We start from the raw sequence: 8,586 nt of genomic DNA, 5'->3' as shown, positions 1-8,586 counted from the left end.
AGAGAGAGAGAGTGTGGTGTGTGTGTGTGGCCAGCTCAGCCCACCAGGGGGCGGGGCTGGCTGGCATGTGGTGCTGGGGGATCGAACCGTGGTCCCCGATGCCTTGCTAAGCTTGTTCTAAGTAGGTGCTTTAGACCACTGAGCCATCTCTCCAGCCCCCTATTGCACTTTTTAAAATGTGTTTTTTTTTAAAGAGAGTGCAAAATAGTATTAAAACAGAGATTACAAGTGATACAGAATTTTACTTAACAAAATAAGATGAATTTTATAGTATTTGTTGTGATGCATAGTGTTGTCTTCCAACTAGTTGTGCATATTCTCTGATATATGCATGCAAAATTGGAAGAAAAAAAAGAGAAAGAAATATATAAGGAATTAAAAAGAGAGAAAGGACAATTTTTTTGTCCGCTGAGACATTTTATTGTATGTTTTACATCCTTAGAAAAAGAATCCCAGGATTTTTCCTCCTGTGTGTTTTTGTGGCGCTTCTTCATGATCCATGATGCCAGCTGAGGTTGTCAATACAATGAAACCAACCTGACAAGATGGGAGCAGGTTATTCTGCCATTTTTCCAGGTCTTTCAGCAGTACATCAAACCCGGGGCTGATCACGCCACGCTTGTTTAACCTGCCTGTGAGGTTCACAACATTTTTTCCAGTCTTGTGATCATCAATGATTTCAAATTCGCCAACGTGACTGTGCTTCGTCATCACAGCTAGAAACCAGGCAATGACTTTGGAGCGCGGCCTAACGAGGACCTGGCGCTTGCTTCTCTTCGGCATTGTTGGTGCTCTTGAGCGCGTCAACCGGGACATTCGTGCGCACCGTTATGGCGGAGCGGAAAGGTGGCGGGAAGAGGACAAACAATTGAAAAAGGAGACAAATTAAGCATTAACTAATTCAAGTAATGGTATAAATGAGGATGCACTCCTAAATTTTATTCCTTTCTAATGATCTATTTATTTATCCCTGTATTATTACCATAGTGTCTTAATTGTTGGTGTTTTTTATAAGCTTGGTTTTCTCCAGTCCTCCTCCGCCTTTTCTCCTCCCACGCCCATGCACATTTCGTCCTCTTCTACTTTTTTTTTTTGTCTTTCTTTCTCTGCATCCCTCCCTCACTCTTTCCTTTTAGGACTAACACAGCTATTCCTTACTCATCACTGTCCTACAGAAATTTTAGAATCAGTTTATTATTTTGCACCAACATTTTTGATACTTTTAATGGGAATGTCAAGATTCTGTGAAGCATTTTGGGGAAATTGGCTTTTTAATAAAATCCGTTGTTTAAGCCCATGAATATTGGTTATCCCTCTTTTCAATAAGGTGTTTTTCTTTTGTGTTTTTAATGTTTTATAATTTTATGAATAGAAGTATTTTATTTCTTCTATTTACTTTTACATATTTTTTGATGCCATTGTAAATAATTTTTGACACTTAATTTTTAAAAATAGTTTTTAACTGTTAAAAATATTATAGTTGGGTGTGGTGGTGCATGCCTGTAATCTCAGCACTTGGATGGCTGAGGCAGGAGGATTGTTGTGGGTTTGAGACCAGCCAGGGCTACCAAGTGAGCTCAAGTCCAGCCTGAACTGCATAGTAAGACCCTGTCTCATAAAAGACCAAAGATAAAATTAAAAAAAAGTCTAATTTAAAAATTTCTAATATTTAATATATCATTACTTGTCATATATGAATATTATTCATTTGGCAGCTCTTCTCACTGGATTGCATTTATGCTAATTTTTCTAACTGTACTGCTATAAGAGAGTAGGCAATGTACTTAGTAAACAGCAAGCATTTGTTAAATGAATAATCAAATCAGTCAATGGTATGTTTAGTACTTAGGACTATGGAATTAACAGATTGGGACTCAAATATACCTCTGTTCTTAATTAACAGGTCAGATGTGTGTGTCATCAGAATATACAGTGTTTATATTAAAAATCATTATAGTAAAACACATTTTCACTAAGCCCTCACCTCCATCCCCCTACTTCAAACACATGTATACCACTTTCTGGAAAGAATTTTTAAATTTATTTTTGTATTTATTTGGTACTGGGAATTGAACTCAGGACCTTGCACTTGCCAGGTGGGAGCTTTTGCTGCTGAGCCATCTCCCTAGCCCAAGTTTATGTGTCTTTCGGAAGCAGTTCTACAAGTTCTCTTTCATGAGTGTCTTTACTGGACATGATCAAAAATGTGGTGGATGCTGCTGCCACACACCCTCCAGTGCAAAGTCAGGGCCATAAAAACATTACAGTGTGTCTTAGTCTATCTCATTCACTGAATCTGGAACAAAGTGGCTCCTAACTCTTCCTCAAAGTTAAAATTGTTATGAAAGGGAAATATTTTGAATAAGCTGAAGACATTGAAACAGCCATGACAATGCATGTCACTCATGAAAGAGGATTTCCAGAGTTACATCAGAAAGCGGCAACAGCAATGGGAAAGTGTGCTCAAAGCAAGGGGGAGTATTTTGGGGAGGATTACTGGACAGGTAACTTTTACTGTAATAATTTCTTAAGAACTTAAACATTAATTACAATTTTAATCGCACCATGCACATACATATTTCCACATGTGATACACAAGCACGCTTAGTTTGTACACGTACTGCAGAATGGTACCCGAAACCTCTGAAGGCCCTGTAACAGTTGTAAGTGCTATTACTGCTGGCATTTGATAAATGAGGAAACTGAAACTTAGAGGGCTCAGCTAGTAAAGGCATCTAGTGTATGGCAGAGCTGACACCCAAATACATTTTCAAATGAGACCAGATTTAAAATTCATGCATTTATTTATGCTCTGTGATAATTTTATCAGTGGAAGTTTATTTTCCCTGTATTTCCTTCAAATCTTATCATCTTGGCCAGTTGTTTCAGATCGTGTATGTAATGATGACGACGACGACGACGACGAAGAGGCACACCTCAGCAACACAGGGAATTTAGGTCCTGGGGGGAAATGTCAGATCTCTATTCTCCACTGCAGTGTTGACTTAAGGTAGCTAGCCATTTTCATTATGGCTAAGCGTATCTCCCTGTCTTCTAGTGTTTCTATTAATTCAGTCATGTTAATCTGTCTTGTTTATCTGCACGTAATATTTAGTTGTTCTTGGAGTGTAAATAAAATAAGAAGTCAGAATGTCTGTTCAATGCTATGAAAAAGTTATCTGAAGAACCACACTTTTCGTTGTACGCACGCAGTACAGATGTGAAGCATAACTATCTTGGTTACATTTTATTCATCGCAGGGACAAAAATATCAACACCCAAAATGGGAAGGAAAGGTTTATTTAGCCCACAGGTTTCAGTCCATACTCTGCTGGCTCCAAGGCAAACGATAGCAGTTCATGGTGGCAGAAAACAACGAAGAGCGGCGCTCCACCGTGAAGCTCCGTGCTCCGCCGAAGTGACGCGGCTGCAGAGATCAAGCTCCTCCGAAGTGGTCTGAAGATCAGAACTTCTCCCAGGAAGGGTGCAGAAGCCTTCCTCAGCTCCTTTATATACCCTTTTTGTGCTGAGTCACTCTGGGGCATGTCCTCCCCGCCCTAGGGTGGGGCCCCCACACCCCACTGCAGGGAATAGACTAGCAGACCCTCCAGCTACGCTTCCCACATCTCAAGTTGACACTATGCATCAGCTACCGCAGTAACTATTGCTACAATCTCAGGAGTATGTTGATGTAAACTCAATTTTCAAGTATGCACACTAGTTCCCAGTGCTGCCTGCATTTTTCATTTTTGGTGACAATATACTGAAATACAAATGATTTTGTATAGGTCATCGTATCTATTGATCTTGCTAAATCCAATTATTATTTCCCATGTTATCTTTAGATACTTTGAATTTTGTGCATACACCAATTTCAAATAATGAAAATTTTACTTTTTCTTCCTAACTTTTTTACTTTTCATTTCTTTTTCTTGCCTTACTGTATTGGCTAAGATTTCTAGGTCAGTGTTGAATAGAGTAGTAACAGCATATCCTAAACTTACTTTCTATCTCAAGGTGGTAGTATTATATTAAATATGTATTAATATTTTGTAGCTATCTTAGGAGTCTATTTGTAAATCTTGAATGAAAGTTTAATTTCATCAGTGTTATTTTCGTCTATATTGACAATGAGCTGTTTTCCCCTCTATTAATGTGGTAAATTATGCTGATTGATTTAAAACTGTTAAATCAAGTCCTACTTGTTTGTGATGTCTTACCATTTTTGCATGTCATTGGATTTAGAATGCTAAACTTTCATTAAGAAGTTGTATCTTTGGAGGCAACAGTAATTTTTTATTTCTATTCTTTTCAAGGAGCAATGCCAGGGAAAGGAGAGGACAGAGAGAAAAATAGGAAAACGCTTTGTAACAAAGACAAGCCTGCTCTGTCACACGGATTTTCAATACTTTATTTTTAAGAGCTAATTGAAGTGAAAGACCTGCTCATAGGGATTATTAATTTCCCGTCATCCTGGCAAGGAAATGTTGTTTCCATGCCCCTGTGGCATTTCATCCATTACTGGTCCTTCTGTGTCCTCTGGCCAGCATAAAAATGAAATAAGGTGGCAAAGAAAAAATACTCTTCTTCTTAAAAAAAACCCACATTATTTCTTTTCATCTATGATGCTTAAGGTGTTGGAAAAATTGTGCAACTAATTAAGGTCCCATCTAATATATTTTATTAAGTTTTTACTTCTTTCATCCTTAAATAGTAAGATTAACGGACAGATAATTTAAATTTCTATAAGCCCCATTCACACAAATTCAAAGGATAATGTTATATATGATTCAAAGCATATATATATATATATATATATGCTATATATGATAACTGTCTGAATTTTCTGAACCAATTAGTATTTTCAATAATTCATTCTTAGAAGACAGATTTTAACAGATGTTTTGACAGATGTTAACATTTATTTTAAAAGATTTCAATGTATTTTGGAACTTCTATGGTAGAGAAGTGACATGTTATAAATATGTAAATACTTCCACTCCTTGGGCCCACACGGGGTGACCTTTGGTCACTGAAGCTGGCTGGTGCATTTGTTGAGACACGTAGGTTATGTCCACTTTGGGGGTGAGCATGGTGCCAAACAGGCTTAAGCTAATGACATGCAGAGTCACCCTTCTCCATCTGCTGTGGGGAAGAATTAAGAAGCAGAGCTGAGGACCAGGAGGCTTGGTTTGGTAGTAGTCAAAGTTTGTCTTATACGTGTAATTTAAAAAATTCTATAGTTTTCTATTAAGGAACCATTACAATTGTTTTCCTTTAAAATCCACATACCTATTTTCCCAAGTTTGTGATCCAAAAAGAAGACAAAAATAACAAGAATTGAACTTATTTAAACAAAATTTTGCATAAGCCTTTACTGTTTAGAATAACATTTTCAAAGGCCAGATATGGTGGTGCAAACCTGTAGTCTTAGAAGTTGGAAAAGTGAGAAAGAATATGGCAGTGAGTTCGAGGCCAGCCTGGGCTAGAGAGTGACTTTTTGGCTAGCCTGAACTTCATAGCAAGACTTGCAAAACTTAGAACCAAGAGAAAAGAAGAACATATAATGAAACACTTTAAAAACAGTAAGTAATCATTTTAAAAATATTACCATGGACACAAACCTCATCAAGTCCTGGACTATATTTTCATCCAAATAGTGTCCTTTTGTTGACATCAAAAATACTCCTTTGATTCAAATACACTAAACATAGAATAATGAAGTTATTCTTGATTTGTTCCATTTTCTCAAGGAAAGAAAGAAGACAAAATCCATCTACCAGTGACCTTCAGTTACGATCAGATCTCATAGCTCCACAGTGGAGGCTGAGAGCCCAGGAAGCAGACTGGGTTCTTGATGGACACCTGGATGAAGAACAAAAAGAAGTATAGGCAAAGAGCAAATGACCCTTGTGGCAGTTTCTCTTTCTCTCCTTTGCTCTGAACCCTGAACTGTCTGCCTGTAATCCTTGCATTCTGAGGCTGAGGCAGGAGGGTCTCAAGTTCCAGCCCAGCTTGCACAATTTGGCTAGCCCATCCCAAGCTTAAAAAATAAACAAATAATAATAATAATAATAATAATAATAATAATAATAATAATAAATAATAAATCCAGGGCTGGAGATGTAGTGACTCAATGAGAAGGCCTGGTGTTCAATCCCCAGTACTACAAAATATCACTCTAACTCAGTTCCTCCCACTTCTGAGTAAACATTTGCTATTTAGGGTGTATCAAGTTTTGCACAATATGCTTTATTGTTGTGAATGATTCTGGTTTCAGTCGACTCCACTGGGATTGAACCTTTTAAAGGATTACATTGTACTTTTGCCTAAAGCATTACAGTTTAGCGGTTACTTTAGGATGCTATTTATAAATTTACCACACAGCTGTTAACAGCTCTGTAAGAGGCTTTTGACCATGGGTAGCCTCCAACTCCCTGTTACCACAAATAGCACCAGAGAGAGAAGCCTGCCACCTGAGGCCCCAGGGATTTGCAGGAGAATTTCTCTAGCAAGACCCTCAGGACTGAGGCTGCTGGCCAGGAGCCCATTTAATTTGATTAAGTGGCTCCCTGTGGCTTCCCAGGGGACCACCGTCTATACTTCTGCGGGTCTCCATATTCCTGGCTCTATTTGGCCTTCACAAGATGGAATAATTAAGCCAGGGCAGAATGTATAGTACGACATTTGTCTTTTAAAAATTTCTCTGGTTATTAATCACTTTGAGCACCTTTTCATGTGCTCATTAGTTTCCTATTTTATAGATATTGTCTGTTTTATTTGTATATATTTCTAGTAAGGGCTGTTCTAGAAAATTTACAGGAGTTCCTCACATAATTTTAATATGAATCTCATAAGTTGTAGATATCACAATTCTTTTTCTACTCCAATAAGATGATGCCCTTCACTGAATAGAGTACTTTTAAGCATTGTAAAGTATGCAGAAAATATGGCCATCTTTACTATTATTAGGCGCACAATTTAATAACATGAAGTATATTCACATTATTGTGCAGATATTCCCTGAACTCTTCATCTTGCAAAACTGAAACTCTAATCCCATTAAAAAAAGATTTACAATTTGTTGTTTCCAGAAGCCTCCGGCAACTACCATTTTACCATTGTACTTTGCAAATTTCATGCCCCTTCTTGGACTCATACAGTAGTTACCTTTTTGTGACTGGTTTATTGCAGATTTATCCACAGAGCACAAAATCCTCAAGGTTCATTCACAGAAATCTTCAATTTTGCTAGAACTAAAGAAATCCCTGCGTTCTGCCTCACTGATTGTAGGTTTGACATTGTAAGAACTCTTTCTTCTTAGTTCCCAAAGATTCTTCTATTTTCTTCTGAAACTGAAATCTATGCCTATGCCAACTGTACAAGGGTGTATAATACCTGTAGTTGTATGTTATACACGTAGACCTTTATTTTATTTAAAATCTACCTTCAAATGTTATATGTGGTTTTATGAAGATACTCACAGGATTTCTCCAAGACAGTGAGCTAGTTTCCCAAATACCATTTATCAAATAATCATTTTCTTTACTAATATATGTAACTCCTTATGTATTTTCATATGTAGTTTTAGCTCTAATTTATGTTTTGTTCCATTTATCTGTTCATTTATTCCTGCACCAAAATTATATTGCTTTTTAAAGAAGACACTTCATGCAACTATTCCAAATAAATTTTATAGTGTTTATCAAGTTTCTCCAGGCTTTCAAATTTAATTTTGTGTAGGGCTTTTTTTAAAGAGCTCTTTTAAATGGATAGATGAGTTTGAATTCTATTCGAATTCATGATCCAGGTGCTAGGTGATTTTGTATTTATTGGGAGCCTGCTCTGTGGTGCACAAATGTTATCTTTATTTCTGTAAGCTTACATGGTGAAAGAGGCCAAGGGTTTTTCAGAGGCTTCTGATCCCTTTCATGGAGGTACTATTCTGATATTCTACTCACCTCCTCAGGCTACTATCTCCTGATACCATAACCCAGAGGGTTAGAAGTTCAGCATATACATTTTAGGGAAACAAAAGCATTTAGACTTCAGCAGAGGTTTTATAGACTCTTCTTAAAAATCTAGATGCCTTCAGATTTCACTGTGACTAATTTCATCATCTGATTGGTTACTGTAGGTTATTGTATTTAGAGAGTCAGTTTTTGTAGGTCCCATTAGCTTTTCTGTATGTTTTGTGTGTTATATTGTGGCTAGCTACTATTTTGAAGACCTCACAACTAATGGACTAAATAAAAATTGAATTCATCTAGTCACATGCAACTGAACTTGTACTGAATGTTTCTTGCCTGCTGCCCCTTTGTTTCCTCTATCATCTCTGATTCTAGACAATAGCTCTCTGTAGGTCTGGACCATGTTCATGCTGGCAGCATACCCAGTGTTGGTTGGTTGTTTCTCGCCCTGGGTTACCTTTGCTCAAGAAGTGGGATGACTATAGGAACTCACCCAAACCTCACAACACACAATCAGAACTACTGGGAAATAATTTTGAGGTACATTTTATGGTTCCACAGTTGGTTAAACAGCAGTTGTCTGTATTGCCTAACAGTTTAATAACAAATCCTGATA

General features: G+C 37.3%; 2 pseudogenes; one reads left to right on the top strand and one right to left on the bottom strand.

Annotated features, from left to right (window-relative positions):
• Positions 1 to 438: 438 nt before the first annotated feature.
• On the bottom strand, positions 439 to 865 carry LOC101585785 (annotated as a pseudogene).
• A 1,521-nt stretch (positions 866 to 2,386) lies between these two features.
• LOC101585388 overlaps positions 2,387 to 8,586 on the top strand; it is a 95,478-nt pseudogene continuing 89,278 nt past the window's right edge.

Source organism: Octodon degus, unplaced genomic scaffold, assembly GCF_000260255.1.
Source record: "Octodon degus isolate 3935 unplaced genomic scaffold, OctDeg1.0 scaffold00013, whole genome shotgun sequence".
Taxonomy (NCBI): domain Eukaryota; kingdom Metazoa; phylum Chordata; class Mammalia; order Rodentia; family Octodontidae; genus Octodon; species Octodon degus.
The sequence above is the reverse complement of the archived record's forward strand: the minus strand, read 5'-3'. Positions and strand labels throughout refer to the sequence as shown.